Genomic DNA, 17482 nt, shown 5'->3' on the forward strand with positions numbered 1-17482 from the left:
ATTACCAGTGTGTAAGTAAGGTGACAAAAGGCAAAAGTTGGGCTTAACCCCCCCCATGCAGCCCTCACTATGATTAGATTTGAGGTAAGAAAAACCTAATCAATAGAAGATTCAGTGCTGGCTCGGGCCATTAGGATTCATTAATAATGGATACTGAGGGAAGAATACAGTGTCAAATTAAAAGTAATCAGAGCTCATTGTTGGCTGCCTTCTATATATACTGTATGTATAGACAAGTGGATGTATTCCTTTATTGCACCCACTGTATATTAAGCCTCACGCTTTATATCCGGCAAACAGATGAACAAATAGATGCAATATGTAACTGGAGGGAGACAATGTAACCTCTGAAAAGTACAAAGAGAGGAATATTCCTGTGGCTTTTTTGGCTTTGTTTTGATGACGAATTGAAGAGGACTCTTCTGTGAGTCATATTTTTCCCAGCAACAACTGTACAAATTGCAGCATAAATATTTCTCTCAATGGAGGAACGTCAGCAAAGAGATTTTACTTCCATGTATGACTAAGTTGTCAGCACAGGTATGGACATTCTTTTGTTTCTTTATTTTCTTTAATGACTGGGATATAATTTAACTGTCCTGTCTCACATTCCTGCGCTGTCAAATGGTTGCATTCAAGTCAAGCTTGACAGAGACACTCGTCTCCAGGTGATACTCAGTGACAACAGAGGATGAGGTGGTTCAAACACACAGGAGATAGGAAGGAACAGGATTAAAGCGCCATGCTGTAACAAGTCTCCAGACAAGCAAAAGACCTCATCCAACTTGTGTTGAAGCCTGGGATTTCTAAAGAGGATTAAAAACACACACTGAATGACATACAGGGGGTTAGGAATTACGCAAGCATGGGACATGGAAAAGGACTAAATCACAATTACAAAGGCAGATACACAGGTGAATCATATTAACTTGAATGCCACTTAGCAGTATGTGTTATCTTTAAATAGTAAGAGTGATAGTAGGCTCCCTGCTAGCACTTTAGAATACACTATGTTGAGTGATAGTAGGCTCCATAACACTTTAGCATACACTATGTTGAGTAATAGGCTCCATGCTAACATTTTAGCATACACTATGTTGAGTAATAGGCTTCATGCTAACACTTTAACATACACTATGTTGAGTAATAGGCTCCATGCTAACACTTTAGCATACACTATTTTGAGTGATAGTAGGCTTCCTGCTACCACTTTAGCATACACTATGTTGAGTGATAGTAGACTCCATGCTAACTCTTTACCAAGTGATAGTAGGCTCCATGCTAACACTTTAGCATACACTATGTCGTTGTAGTTTTTGTTGTTCTATCTTTATCTCAGTCTCCCTCACTCTCTGCCTGTCCATCTTATGGAGACAGCATTCATGTTGTACTGGTGCTTTGGGCAAGTTTTAGTCAGTTGGTGGCCTGTAAGGAGAGTAAGGGTCAGAGTGTCATTCAGATTTCCTCTTTGCTTTCAGTTTAGCCTCAACTTTCAGTCAACACTGATGGACCAACAGAGGCTGCCTCTAGAGACGAGACTCTGCAAAAGAACCTCATCACATTTGGTTTATTCCCATCAGTCTCACTGGAGAAAACGTTTTTTTTCAAAAGGTCCTTTTTGAGTTGTTTTGCAAGATCTCCATATTTCACTTTCTTCAAAAGGCATAAGGAGAAAATAATTGGGGTGAAAGAGCGCCTTTTTGATTTTGTACCACTGATGTGTGTGTACATTTCTCAGCTAAGCACACTGTCTGCCTCTCTGATTTGGTCTGTCTCAAGATGAGCATTGCCCCCCTCAAGCTTGGTTGCCTATTTCTCATACATGAGTCATTTATATCTGCAGTGGGATGCTGGCGGAGATGGAAAAAGAGACCAAACACAATGACTGACTTTTTTGTTGCAAGTTTAAAGAAAAACAACATTGCTTTGAGCATTTTTACTCAACCTTTATTTTACTAAATAGTCCCACTGAGATTAAAAAAAATCTTTTCAAAAGAGATCTGGCCAATTAAGCAGCATCATAAAAAGTATGTATACCTTAATTAAACATGATATTAAATATGACTATAAAAAGACATAGACATAAGCATAGAGAGAAACCATTCTCTACTGTACAGCCTGAGTGGACCTTGGTGATTAAGCAGACGTAACTTTGCTGCAGGGCTTCCTCTCTCGCCTGGCTGCCTCCTTTAAAAACAGTGTCAATGAGTCATGGTGAACTAGAATTAACCTGAGCACGTGTTTTCACATTAAAGTTCACCCCAAAACAAGATTAAAGGTCCCATTCTGTTGAATTTTCATGATTTTGTTTTCAAAAATGCTGTGGCTCAGGATAACAATAATGTTCTTCATGATGCTTGCAAATAAATTTACTTTAGTTAAAAGGGTATTTATTGGTTGAATTTGAATACTAAGTCTTGTGGGGTGGAGGGTTTCCAGTTCAAATCCTTCTTCTGAGGAGAGCCAATCAGGACCAAGTCTAACCATTAATTAGACCAATACAAAAATGAAAATTCTGTAATTTTCTAATCCCTCATGCCAGTTGAAACACAGGTGAAGCGTGTTAGTCCATATAACACACAGGAAGGTTGCCAGCACAACTCCTTAGCAGGCTTCTCCAAAACAACAGAAGTTAATGGAGACCGGTTCTTTAGAATTCCAAAAAGAGCAAAAAATGAGCATAAAATGAGTCCATTCAGCTCGTGCAGCATAATCCAAGTCTCCTGAAGCCAAACGATTGCACTGAGTGGAAAAGACCAATATTTACACAATTATTTAGTGCAAATCTCCACTACAGCCATTGTTTTCGAAAACTTGCTTGCGCACTCCCAGATCTCGCGTGTTCACGTTCTGCTTGACGAGACCACGCAATCTTCCCCACTTCCGTCTTCACACTGCTACTCAGGTCTATGATGTCACATCTGAAAGAGCTCTGCTGAAAGTGCTTCACTCGTGCCCTTTTTGGAACTCTAAAGAACCAGTCTCCATTGACTTAAGTTGTTTTGGAGAAGGCTGCTACGAATTTGTGCTGGCAACCTCCTTGGGTGTTATATGGACAAACTTCACCTTGTTTCAACTGGCATAAGGGGGTGTAGATAATGAAAGAATTTTCAGTGTTGGATGAACTATTCCTTGAAGTTAGAAGCATTCAAAACAAAATTCACAAGTATTCAAACGGGAATTACAAAGTTTGCAAAACTTTCTTATGACCATGGAACCTCAAACAAGAGTACAAATTCTTTCCCACAGAGATTCAAAACTGAGCTTCAAACTTTGAAAACTAAGTTTCAAGCTTTCAGAACTTTTCTTCAAGCTTTTGGATTGTGTCAGTTCTTTCTCTCCATAGAAAGTGAGTTTTGAAAGTCAGAAATCTCAGCACCTGGCCAAATTTGAGTCACTGATGTTGATTGACAACCCTATCCCTCACCCTGATATGGTAATTGTGTGCTGTAGGGCAGAAAAAAATCATACTTATTGCAGCTTTTATACATGTTAGATCATATTAGGGCTGAAACGATTCCTCGAGAAACTCGAGTAACTCGATTACTAAAAATCATCGATGCAAATTCTTTGCATCGAAGCTTCGTTTAATCCATATAACTATATACACACTCAGTGTTTCGCACGGATGATTATTACTGTTGCACAACGCGCTGGAGAAAGAGAGAGAAAATAGCGAGGGGCGAAGAGAAGAGACAGGCCAGAGAAAACGACAGAAAGTGTCCAAAGTTTCGGATCCAGTGTTGCCAAGACTTAGCGACTTTTCAGACCCCCCTGGCGACTTTATTTCTCAAAAGCGACTAGCGACAAATCTGCCGACTTTTTCTGACCATGGGAAGCAATGTTAATGTGTTGAATCCCAAAGCATTTGGCAATAAATTGGTTCGGCTGATGCCGGTTTTCTCTACTTGCTTGTCTAATCCAGAGAGGTCTGACGGTCACAGCGCTTCCCACACACAGCGTAGCTCCCTCCCTCCGCTGAGAGCAGGGACTGTAGGATAGGGTCCACTTGTAATTGCTACCGGCGTACGCCGAAACTGGCCCCGGTGGGCGGAGTCAGCACTTAATATTAAAACGGGATGAGATGAAGGCTAGTAAAGAATGCACGTTAATTATGGCTATATGTAATGGCTAGTTAAGAACGTAAATCAATATGGTGGCTAGTTATGATGTCCCTAAGTTAGCTAAGTTTTGCTCAAGAAAATAACCACAGAAAATAAAATGCTGCAGTCAATTTGTGAAAGCCTGAGCTTCATTCATGTTATTATTATGATAGTCACACACACATACACACACACACACACACACACACACACACACCTACTCCCCTCACAGTGATGCATAAAATACCCCAGAAAGCAAAATATCAGGTGGTGTAAGTAGCAATTGGAGCCTAAAATGCACCAGTCCAATACAGCAGGTATATTCAGTTTAGTTTGATTGCAGTGAGTAGGGTCAGCAGGTGTAGGGCAACCCTTCAACATAGTAAATAAATGTACATTAGCCAGTCTTATGAACTTGTATGATATTTAGGCCTAGTAATAAATATCAATAATAATTATTATTTCACCTCGTTTTCAGTAAATCACAGTGTCGTATGGACAGCTTCGTGCGGACAGCTTTTCTCTTTTGTATATTTACTATTGCTCTTTAATAAAGCAAAAGTATTTCTTATCCGATTACTCGATTAATCGATGGAATAATCGGTAGAATACTCGATTACTAAAATAATCGATAGCTGCAGCCCTAGATCATATGTGCACATAAATAGAAGAACATATGAATTTCTATAATGTTATTCCTATGATCTTGAGACTCTTCAGTCTGTTTGGAACATGGCCAACAAAAGCTACAAATGAGACATTAAGAGCCAAATGCTGGAGCTTTTCCATTGGCATTGAGTTGGTTTTGTGGATGCAGTGATTGGTTCCCACAGGATGGATGGGCACATTTTCTATTTGCACCATAATGAGATATATCTGGGTGTAAAAGCTCAAACATATTCTACAAGTCCACAAAATCAGAATGGTTGTCATTGAGATTAGTAGATTTTGTCTCTTCGTGTCACCGCAGTATCTAACTTTGGGAGAAAGTTGTTTGTGTTCACAAATATTGATTGAACAGTCTGATTTAATTTCCATTCCAGATTTGTTTTTCTTAAAGCTTCAACAGCAGCCTATTAATAGGCTTATAGAATTAGAATTGGAAGAACAAATAGTGTCTCAGCCATCAGACCATCAGTTTTATATTGGTACAGCAGTGAGGGTGCCAGTCTCACCCATTCAGATGCCATTGACTTGAATGAGCATGTTGTTTCTCTGTTGTTGTATGGGATGTAGTGGAGGGTAAAGCCATAAAGCCACCTAAACTCAGTTTTTGATACTTTTCCGAAACTATAATTGTTGTGTTTTCATATTGGTAGTTGTTTTCCTCATTATGATCATCGACTAGAGGTCATAGTTTACCCTCCTTTTTATTTACCATTTTGTTACTGATTGGATGTGATTTGTATTAATGCCAAAACATCAATCTATGCTTTTAGCCATTAAGGCTGACTAAGATTGGAACAAATAAAACATGAATCATCCTGGAATATGGGGTAAAAGGATAGATGGGTAGAAGGGTAAACTATAACCTCCAGTCAAGGTAAACAACCACCAATAAACAAAAATCAATTGTATTTTCAGATCATGAATTTACTTTGTTTACCTTAAAAGACCCTATCCATCTATAACATAAATCAATTTGATGCTACTCACTATGATGTAAAGTATGAATTTACATCATGAAGATTTATGTCTGCCTAAAATGGTGGTAAACCGACTTTAAACTGGTTCACCCTCCACTGCCTCTCTGTGTCTTTTTGTGTTTTTCCATTCATCTTCCCACCAAGATACAGTACTATCACAGCTGTTCAAGACAGAGCCATGGAACAAAAAGCAGAATGCTTAAAAAGAAAAAAAACAAAAATGAAAATCCATCACCTTGACCTGGAAAAAGCAGGTCAGGCTTTATTGTTTGCAGTTTCCAGTGCGATGCCCAACCCTCATCTCGGCACCACATGTAATCCTGGCATCTAAATCCACCCCAAGTGCTCTGTTTCCTAAATGATGTTTATGTGGAATGTCTGAACTATTAAATTGTAATGAGTTTCCTCAAAGTCCTAAATTTATGGTTCCAGAAAAGGGAGGAATGTTAATAACTGGTAGTAATTCCAGATGTTGTGAGGGATCTGGAGTCCACGGTTCTGGTTCACAGGTTTCACAAATTGTGTGAATTGAGGGCTGTATGCTCGCAAATTGCAACTGTCAGTGCAGTTTTTTATTTATATTTTTTATATTTTTTTATATTGTAAAAGCAATTTAGTTCAAATACTGTTACATTACAGTGTTGTTTTTTGGGGAAATCTGGGCTAAATATAAAAATTGCTAGTTTGTAATAAAATCAGAAAAAAAAAGTTAAAGGATACTGCAAAGAAAACTCGAATACAAAGAGTTAATATGGCAAATGGGAGGAATTACACATACAGAACTGACAGTTTCAACACTAGAACATGTTAAGTAGAATATGAATGAAAAGTATGAGGAAAAGTATGGATGTAGGATATGGATGCTGTAGCATTATGAGGAAAAAAGGAATGAATGTAGGCTATGTATGATATGAAAATACACAAAAAATATCTATATGCAGAATGAATTAAGTGCAAAAATTATAAAATATCAAGATGCAATATAGGACAAACGAGAAGGGTATGAATATGAAGTAAAACAGAAATGTTAATTTACAGCAAATATACAGGATGTTTTATGTCATGTTTTAATGGAAATGATATGAATGTTTTCAGATGGAACATTTTTTAGGAAAAAGGGTAAAATGGCAGGAAAATCATATCCATGGGAACATTCCAGGTAGGTTATTATAAAGCCGTTTTAAATGTAGTGTTACACATGGCTTATAAAAACATGTTTCTGTCAATATTAAGGCAAGTGTGTCCAATCACGCTGCCTGTCGCTGCGTAACGCGCCAATGTGGCCTCATTTTCCTGCACCCACCTCTTCCCTCCTGTCCAATAAGAAAAGGCAGCTTTTAGAGCAGTGAGGAAAGACCTTGCCAGGCTGATATTGCCCAGTGATTTGGTGTGTGTTTTTTTTTCCTCCCTCACCCCGCATAGCTTATTTACTCACCACCATTGTGTTATTCCAAGCCGTCCATTGGGAACAGCGGAGTTTTACGCGTTTTCCCCGCCGCAGCATCACCTGCGTCGGACCGGTCGGTTGGCTTTAGGAGAGACTTCAATCCTCTACCCTTTGACTGAAAGCACCTTTTTCACAGAAGCTCACCGTAAGTACCCGACAATGGCTTGCTTTCATCATTTTTTGCTTGAATTCACACAGCCTACACTCAGACGCCCGATGGAGAGATCTCAATGCCGAACTTCATTAAAGAATCTGGCGATTTAAACTTGTCTTGCTTGTCGCCAAAAGTACATGCCTCATAAAACACAAGACAAAACGTTTTTTAATCAGTAAGGGACACTGTTCAATTCGGCATATACATGAGCCACAAAGCGGCTGTTGTTTTACTAAAATTTCAACTTTTAGAACAGGAATACGCTACTCGCTGCTGCCCACCACGGTATATTTTAGTGGAAGAAGATTATTGGAACTACTGGGAACAACAGGCGAAGCAATTGTAAAAGTTGAAATTTTACTGAAATAAGAGCTGCCTGGGTTATTATCTGTAAGCCGAATTGAGGAGTGGTTACTAATGAGACAGAAAGGATATTGAGTCGTATTTTTTACGTTATGCACATTTGCCGATAAGCAAGGATACTTTAAATTGCAAGATTATTGAATGGAGTTCGGCATTTCGTTCTCTTCACGCGAAAGCTCACTGATGCATGCGTGATTCTGAGGATCCTGCGATCACGACTCTTAAAATATGTACGTAAGGGTTATACTGCTATATTTTGAGAGTTCATTTGTAGCCTTTTCGTGGTGTAGGATAGTCCATTTAGCATTATTTACATGAACTATTCCTTTACAAAGCCAGACACCAGAGAATTTGGATCTTGATACTTGATTCTACCATAATGTCATCAAGATGTCAGACCCGGGTAACCCCGATATATATTCTGTCCTGTATGGAGAAAAAGTCACGCCGACCTCTATTAAAAAGCTGGAAATGTAGTGTTGCTTTGCTTATCAGCAAACATACATACATCGTAGAACATGACTTGGGACCTTTTACGTATCAACAGTCTCCACTCGTAAATTCGGCATACATATAATCCACCAGGCAGCACTTCATTGCAATAAAATCTCAATTTCACAGTTGGCTCACATAGCTCGCAACCGCCCACGACAGTGTATTTTGGTTGAAGAAGTTTGTGGGAATAACGAGCAAACCAGTTATAAAAGTTGAAATTTTATGTAAGCAAGTGCTGCTTGGTGTATTGGAAGCATGGCGAATTGAAGAGAGGAGCCAAATCATTCATGAAAGGTTTTATGTTATATTTTACGAGCTATGTACTTTTGTCAATAAGCAAGGAAGCATTAAATTGGCAGATTTTTAACGTAGATCGGCGAGAGGTTTTCTCCATAAAAGAGAATAGGGGCTAGACGTTTCCCTATATGATAACACTGTTACTGACAATTACAGGTATAAAAAGTCTCAAACATTCTCTGCGTTCACAAAATCATCAGTCATCTATTTGATGTTTCACATCTAGTTTGGTGTCACAGTTGGAGTGTTCTGGCTTTGGTTATAGCCTACATGTTCAAAAATATTTTGTACTGTCATAGACCATAGGAACAAAATATACATTCTTAAATCTGCCCCTTTTAGGCTAGTTCAAAATAAGTGAAAATAAATCAGTGCACAATACGCCTGTTTTCAGCAGGTTTTCACATCACAATGCCTATTAGTGGTAAGTCTAATAGCAAATGAGTGTTAACATCAAAATGTGATACCACAGGGCATGATGAAAATGATAATCTCCACACAGAATGTTTCAAAAGTGATCATTTGTGATAGAAGATTACACACTGTTCACATGAGGAAATATTATGGAATGTGTTTCATCCATCATTTTTGGCAGGAATCCTATAGGCTCAAACAAAGCAGACATTTCCAAATGACAACAACCAATACTGTTAGAGTATTATGAGAGTATTTGAGTATTGGTTAATTTTTTTCTACATTCTGTGCAGTCAAGCTCATTTGAAAAACAGTTAAGCCTCAATTCCAAATGACTATATGTTCCTCACTGATGGAAAAATAAATTGTTACATAGGTCCATTTGTATTGCAAAGAGACTTGTATCATATTGAACTAGTCAAAACCACAATGTAAAAGCTTAGTCCTTGTTACTCAAAATGAAAAAACATGTCAAAATTGTACATTTATGACTCTTAACTTTGAGATTAAGTGAATTAAACATCCGTTTTTTCTGGAAAACGCGCATTAATTATGCACAACACATTAATAGCCTATTCTAGTACGAAGAATGGTTTATCATCACTTGCTATTCCCATATGAGGGAAGCTGCCGTCGGCTACATCAGAATGCCTATTTGGCAGATTCATTTGTGCTGCAATTACTTTTAGCCTCTGCATGGCTTGGCTCAATTTGCCGCAGGCGTTTGCTCTTGTCCTCCACTTAGCCTACATGCACCAAAATAGAACTAAAAAGGCAGATGACAGAATACATGTTCACTTGCACGCATGTCTATTCAAAAAATCTATTTTGCATGACTCAGTCAGCGGCCATCGTTAGAGAGACTTGACTCATCCCTTGGCATTCACATCAGTCATAATAAAGGTTATAAAAGTTTGCATTGTCCGCTGTGGAGGATGACTTTCCTGATGTTTTGAATGTAGTAATGGAAGGAGGACACATCGGCGAAAGGATGTGATGAAAGAGAGGAATTTCATCCCTTTAATTCTGTCCTTAAAGGGACACTTTGACATTTTGAATTCCACGTGTTCATGTTTTTTCGTCAGGCACTTCTCTCATTGAAAGTGCACTGCACTGTGTGTGCGGTCCTGTCCGACTCTATATCCCGTAAAGTCAAATTCCTCTTTCATGTAATGTACTTGCTAAATGTGATTTTAATTCTGTTTTTGCCCGTCCCCTCTCAAATATTAGAACTACTTAGGAGCAGCCTGTATTATACCACACCATGTGGTATCTTGGAGTAAATCCCGGCCTGAGCGGCGGGACGCTGTGAGGTTACAGACTCGGGGATTAGTTGGGGAGATTGGGTGGTCGGAGCTTTTGGAGATTGGTGAATCCCCCTTTTAGACAATTAATGTGCCTCCAGCTTAACCAGATGACTTAAATTACTCTGCAAGTCACTGTCACTCCGCTGTGCATTCAGGTTCAAGTCGAGTTGGATTGAAATGGAAAGACACTGCGGGTGACATACAGCACTGATCATTATGGATCATGCCTTGTTTGCTGATGTCAAGCTTGACAGCGTTTACTTTGGCCATCAAATCGATTTGTGCTCTTGCAGGCAGAGTGCGCGTAACGTCTTTTTGAATCGAACTGCGAGACATTGAGACAAGAGTTAGATCGATGTACAGGTGTGCCGATATATCGGGACAATATGGCCTTTCAATAAAGATCAGTGTTGCCTAATGCTGATATGATGGAGGTGATTGGCTGATTATACTCAACAGCTTCAGGGGTGTCAGTCTGTAAAACCTGCAATGACACCTGCATCACCTAAAACCCACCCGAGAATTTCATTAGTCTGGCTTTCAATGGAGAGTTTTAGTGTCCCATGATGGTCTAAATGCTGTTTCAGAGGCTTTTTCCACCCGGACAAGAATACAATTCTGGGGGAAACACTTAATACATGCAATTATTTTGTCCCTCCACCATGGTAGAAACATCATACTTACACAACAGGTTCCCCCTATAGAGTCAATGATCTGATTATATTGCATATTAATGAGGAAAAACTACTAAAACTCCTTAATGCTCTAAGATGGAGTCCATATTAATACAATGTGTCATGTGAAGACAAGTATGTTGACATAGAGATATTTGCTAATTAACACATTTATTAGCTTAATTGATGCCCTCATTAGCATAACTGATTTAATTCATGGTGATTATGGCAGGACATTAGGCAGCTCAAGTGCCTCTTGTTTGGAATTTGGCATGAAAATAGTATTTTAAATGTGCAGAATATCGGCACAAAATATCGTCTATCGGCAACTTCAGTCTAAAAATATCTGTATCAATATCTGCCTTCAAAAACCCCCCAACGGTCCAACTGTAATTGAGATGCTACGAAATGACAGAATTGAAAAATCACTGAATATACGCTCGAGTGTGATTTTTAACTTTGCCCTTGAATGCTATCATCTCCCCTTGTTACAAATCCTTTTTGTGCTGGATGTCTGGCCCGCCACATTACCCCTCCCCTCCCTCCAGTCGGAGGAACAGTGCTACCTTTGACCAAACTCGGTACCTTTGTGACTTTATAATACGCCTCTGAACTTGAGACGGAGCGAGAAAGGAGAGCGTCGAGCTGCTCGGGGATATAACGGCGCACCTCTTTTATCTTGATGACAGCTTTGTCCCGGGGGCGACTTCAGGACAAAAAGGAAGTGCCCTTATCTCAGAGAGAGGCAAGACTCTGACGGAGGACAAGAGGCTACACGCTGGGTAGATCTGCCCGCTAAAGATCCTCAAAGGTTTGCGCGATCACAGTGCGGCGAGGTGTCCTACCCTTCACAGCACTACTAGGTAAAGTTGCCACTGCTCAAAGAGTGTTCAAGGACTTTGCACCATGTGGCGTGACAAGAGGAAAGAGTGCCGAGAAATTCAGATCACCCTGTGCGAAGCTTGAGCCTAAAAGGGTCAGTCAGTGGAATACAAAGAAGGCGAAAGTTAAACTCATTCGCAGCGTCTGTTTGCATTTCTTCGTCACTCATAATGATGCAGTTCCAGCAGTCCAGACCTCATTAGCTTCTTAATCATAAAGTTACAGAGCGAGAGAGCCCTCTCTTGTTTGAGTCAATCACCAAGGCTAATATTAGATCTGCTTAGTAAGTCAGAGGGAAAACCGGGGTGAGACGGGGAGCCGAATGCTGATCTCATTCTGAAATTCACCGACGGCTTGGCAGATGGGTTTTTAACAAAGGTTTAATTTCACACCGTTAAAGGTGGGAATGTGTTGTGTGTTTTGCAAATACTTTAAGTCGTTTAGATTGGAGGCAATTAAGTCTCAGGTAGCATTCACAGCAAGAGTTGAGGAGATATCGGAGAGCGTTTTAAGAAGCTCTCGGCATTCTCTTGCCAAGCAAAGTAATGAAGGAGCTACACAGGAGAACAACTGGGTTCTAACAACAGGAGCAGAGGTGCAACCACAAAAAATAGTCTAGAAGTACAAATCTGTGGGCGCCACACTCTCTCTATTAAAAGGAATGGAAACATGACATGACATGTTTCAGCTCAAAAAAGGCAAAATCCTAATAAATTCCCTCTAGACTTGGATGATTTTAGAGCCAGGTTTTGGTACTGTGTGTGTCCAAGACAGAAGATTGATTCCAATATCGCCTACAGTTTATAGTACTTTTAAAATGAGATGTTCAAACAGACTGTGAACATAGAAAACATTTCACACTAAAAGATCAACTCTCATGGAGTATTGCCAGTGGGTGTTAGAAGTATGTTTCCTTGTCCATCTCACAGCAGGAGTTCATCCAGATTTGTCCAAATTCCAGTCATGGAAATCAAATATTTCTAAGTGGAAAGACACTAGGAGCGCTTCAGATATTCCTAAACAACCTCTCGGAGGTTCTCTCTCTCGGAGGCCAGGAATTGAACTGGAAAGGAAGAAAGGAAACATGATGACCACAAATATGTTCTCGCGGCATTAAAAAAAATCCCCAAAAGCCTTCAATTGAAGAGGCCTAAGACATTAAAAAAACAATATTTAATGTCTTAGCCCTCTCCAGTTGAAGGCGTCTTTAACTTTCAAACCCACATGAGTTCCTGGATTTGTATTTTTTATGTCCTTAGAACATATTTGTGGTCATAATATTTCCTTTATTTCCTTTTAAGTTTGAAATATTGTCAGCAGTTTGCAACTTGATCAGGAGACAAGAGACCCGGCCCTTAACCCCTCTCACACTAAAAGATTAGCTATGTTGACCATTGGCGCCGACTCCCCTATATCTGCCGAGTCAGCAAAGGCTTAGTCTGATTTTGACGTCCAGTCGGGGTGGCAAAAATCAGGCCTAAAATTGGGTTAAGTCGTGTTGTGCGAACCCCAGCATAAGCCCTCTCAATCCTGCCCACTGGACAGAATACCCCAGATATTGGTTTTTTACTTTCTCCATACTTTGGCAAAATAACTGTACAGGCAGCATCTTTACAGTCTTATTTTGGGGGTGTAAGATAAAACTTAAAGGTGCAGTGCGATGACAAATGCATTTCCCAACCTCCAGGTATAAGGGCATGTAAATGTAAAATTACCCAAAATATTATAACGCTCAGTGTGCTCATTTTGAGGAACTCTCAGCAGAATCAATCTGTTTTAGATATCCGATTTACTTGCGGGTGAAAAGGACATCAAATATACCCGAATGTTAACGAACACTCCGATTCAAGTCAAACGGATCTTTAAGGCTGATCTCCTTTTCCCCACCCTCAAATTTTAGCGTCCAGTGTGTCTTTTGTGTCAATACTCAGCTTCTCGCCCCATTTTTGCTGCCTCAGTTTCTGAGACGCTGATGCGAGCGTTCCCCGAATCGCGGCCCGAGTCAGCGCTATTCCTTTTCCTTTTCCCGTCTGTGTCTTGCTGTTTTTTTTTTCTTTTACTTTCTTTTTTTTTTTTTGCACAAGGTCACGCCCAGCCCTCTGTAGCGCCGTGTTGTGCTGCTGTCGAGCTCGCTTTAATATTTCATAAGTCGTCACTTTGATGAAGCGGCCCTCATTAATGGGAGCCGGGCTATCGGTGCTTAGATGTCTAGGTGCTGAATCATTTATCACACACTGTGATTTTCCCCCCCGTCGGCTTCACCTTTTCCACTAGCTCTCTCACGCTCATTCAGGCAAAGGCTCACCCACAAATGCGCACACTAAGACGAGTCATCGTTTCGCATCCAGCTGCATTAACAACGGCGTGACTTTAGAGGATTCACATTGACCAAGATGTCATAACACACACATGGCAAGGAATCTCTGTGATGTGTATGTGTGTGTGAGAGAAGACGTACTGTATGGGCATGGGTGTGTGTATATGAGTTGTATCTGTAAGAATGCAGTGGAGGTAAACGGCATGTAATACCGGCGTCTTGCCGGCGTCTGCATCAACAGTTTATGATTACCGTTGAGATATTGTAAGTGTTGGTGATTTTATTACCTCTCGGCTACAACTATTGCAAAAGACACCCGCACACCGTCTCCAATTGCACATCATAAATCAAAAGTTTTACAGTACAAGCACCTTTTTGGTCTTGATCAGAAGCCAGATGATGGAACTAAACCAAAATATTGTCTAATAAAACAGATTTTTCTTTTTTAACGAGGCAATAAGTAAAGGTTTTACTGCCCCCAAAGCACAAAATAACCTTAATATATTTTCAGTCAGGAACACTCTCTAGAATCATAGTTGCACGAACGGTGATACAGTTGTATTTGGCGGTACAGACTGTTCTCTGCTCTCCGTATGTATGAATCCAAGCAGTGGGCAATTGAATTGATAAGGTTGTTGATTAATAGCGATGACTCAATGATTACTTGGTCAGATGCTGCGATTTCTGGTTTTCAGAACTCACTTTCCAGTCCATACTCCGTTTTGGAACCCCTCCCACAGTAATCACTCACTGTCAGTTCTCATTCATCTTTAGGGTCAGACTGATATATCAGCTTGCCAATATTGGCCTGTTATTAAAAATTGGATATCAGCCAGTCGATGTCATCCTCTGATATGATGGAGGGTCCTTCTTTTTTCACTCTTCAGGGGTGAAAACTTGCCTCACCTTAAGGAGCTGCTAAACCACCTAAAATAATTCGTCTGGGTGTCAGTGGAGAGTTTTAGTGTCCCATGATGGTCTAAATGCTGTTTCAGAGGCTTTTCCACCCTGACAAGAATACAATTCTGGGGGAAACGGCGAATCCTTTAATATTGGTGCAAAATATCGCCTATTGACAGCTTCAGTCCAAAAATATTGCCATCAGCTGTTAAAATCCTTTTATTAATCCATAATGTGCGTTGCCATGTTGATTCCTAAAGTGAGGTTCATTCACGCATAAATAATGAGGTCTTTAATGCATGAATCTGTCTGTCTTTGCACTCTGCGTTACATCTAGTTTCTGCCTTAAGCTTGCTGGCCTGGCCTCTCATCGTCCTCAGCAAATGATATATTAATAGATATTGGGAGCTGGCCAGTCGTAACCCCGCTGCTGGATCTTTTCATGTTTTGGTGAGATGGATTCCACAGAGATCCACGCACACCTCCGTCCATACAACTGGCCATGGTAGATTTTCTGCCTTTTTTTCTTTTTTTTTTTTTTTAATAATAAGTGTTGGCAGTTCACCTTCATCCTCCAGCGTTTGATTAGTTTTTGTATTTCAGGGAAGAGAAACATGGAGGCAGGCAGGAGGAGATGGAATAGTGCTGCATGATTGTGGCTAAAATGATAATCCTGATTACTTTGCTAGATACTGTGAACAGTGTGAACATTAGTCTCAATAAATATATTTCACTTGTATCAACATCTTGAGTATTTCCAGTTGTAGCAATCATATCACCTTTTCTCTGCCAATTGTGATAGAGATAGAGGAGATAGAGAGTACTGATCCAATCCATTAGCCTATTGTTTGGAGTTATTGCAAAATAATGATCAAAACTGAGAAATATAATGTGTTTTTCTACAGTGGAGATAACTAACCTTCATATTTTAGGCATTTTGCAGACCGGCAATGAGCACTACATTATTATACAGAACAAACTTCTGTGTGGGTAAAAGGCAGAACATTAAGTTGCTTGATTTTCTGTTCTCATTTGTGATGATTACAGCAGAATAAAAATGTAGCTAATATTGCGATTGATTTTTCTGCCCCACGATACGTATTGCGATATATTAAATTTCAATATTTCATCCCATCCATACTGTAACCTGGTTTTCACCCGGTTTTCACACATTTTCAGCCAATACCAGTTTTGGTATCATCCCTAGAAGCAACAGCACAGTGTGAACCAGGATTCACAACCCATGTCGAAGTGGTGTATGTAATGTACGCATTAGCAGGACAAGATATAAATTGCAAAATGCTGCTGAAAAGCATATAGATTATATGATGTTGCACCAAGCTAACATTAAATTTAAATGTATTGGTTTCTTTAAAAGGGACAGCATCAGTGCATATTTTCTAAATGGGCCTGAACTATCCAAAAGCTAATTTAATCTCCAATGCCTGGCTTGGCATATATGCATGTATATTATGTATTGGTATATGTGTGCGTGTGATATCACTGTGCAGTCTCTCCAGCATCACAAGTCGATGGGCCATCCCTAACCCAGTCAGACAAGGGTAAAATACAGTCCTGGTTACTATGACAACAGCATGATATTGCGCTTGTCCTATGAAAATCTTCTAGCTTCTGATTTTGGTGCTTTTCACTTTGAACTTGAGTTGATATTGCATGAATACACGGTCCTTTTTATATGCAGAGTAAGTTGTATAAGCCTAGAAGCCATGAAACCAATTTTGTTTTTTTGCTAGTGTTTTCCCTAAAGGAGCGGAGGGAGTCTTGCCTATCTACCTGTGTTTATTTGGGTGAGAGAGTATTCCCTTTGACGTTTCTGCACTTTTTTTTTTTTTACATCTTTCCACCAAACTCCTCAAAACCGTTCAAGATGGGACAAGAACCAGAATGCTTACTGGGGATGTGGGACAAATCCACAAACTTAACCTAGAATGGTTCAGGCATTTGGCAGGCATGCTTGCTTTTTTGGCTTTGTACATTATATAGGGATTGGACGTTTTGTGGGAATGCACTTTGAGGTTGGTGCATGTTGTTCAAAGCACAGTAGACACAGAAGCACAGAGCTGAAGGTTGGTTCAATGCTGCTTATTTGAATTTCTTGCCTTTTTTTAGGTTTTGACTGAGCCTAAGTTTTCTCCTAAAAATGTAACCTAGTTTTTTTGTCACTAATCCACTATCCTGTATTTCAGGAAGAGAGAGAGAGAGAAGGAAGCAGCCCTTGCCTGTTCCATGCGGCGTCTTCTTCCTTTGATGGTCTTTGAATAGCCATTTAGTCAAGGAGTTTGTCCGTTTTTGATGAATAAGGTGATTAATGGTTTTGTGGACAAATCTGAGCGTTTCCACTTCGTTGTCAATGAAATATCAAGTAGTTGTTGAATCATTTAAAAGGTCAGTAGGTCTACTTAAGCTGGTAGTTCTTCTAATACAGTAGTAACACTTAGCTGGTTCTCAGCAACTTAACAACT

The sequence above is a fragment of the Centroberyx gerrardi genome, chromosome 21 (genome assembly GCF_048128805.1).
Source record: "Centroberyx gerrardi isolate f3 chromosome 21, fCenGer3.hap1.cur.20231027, whole genome shotgun sequence".
Taxonomy (NCBI): Eukaryota; Metazoa; Chordata; class Actinopteri; order Beryciformes; family Berycidae; genus Centroberyx; species Centroberyx gerrardi.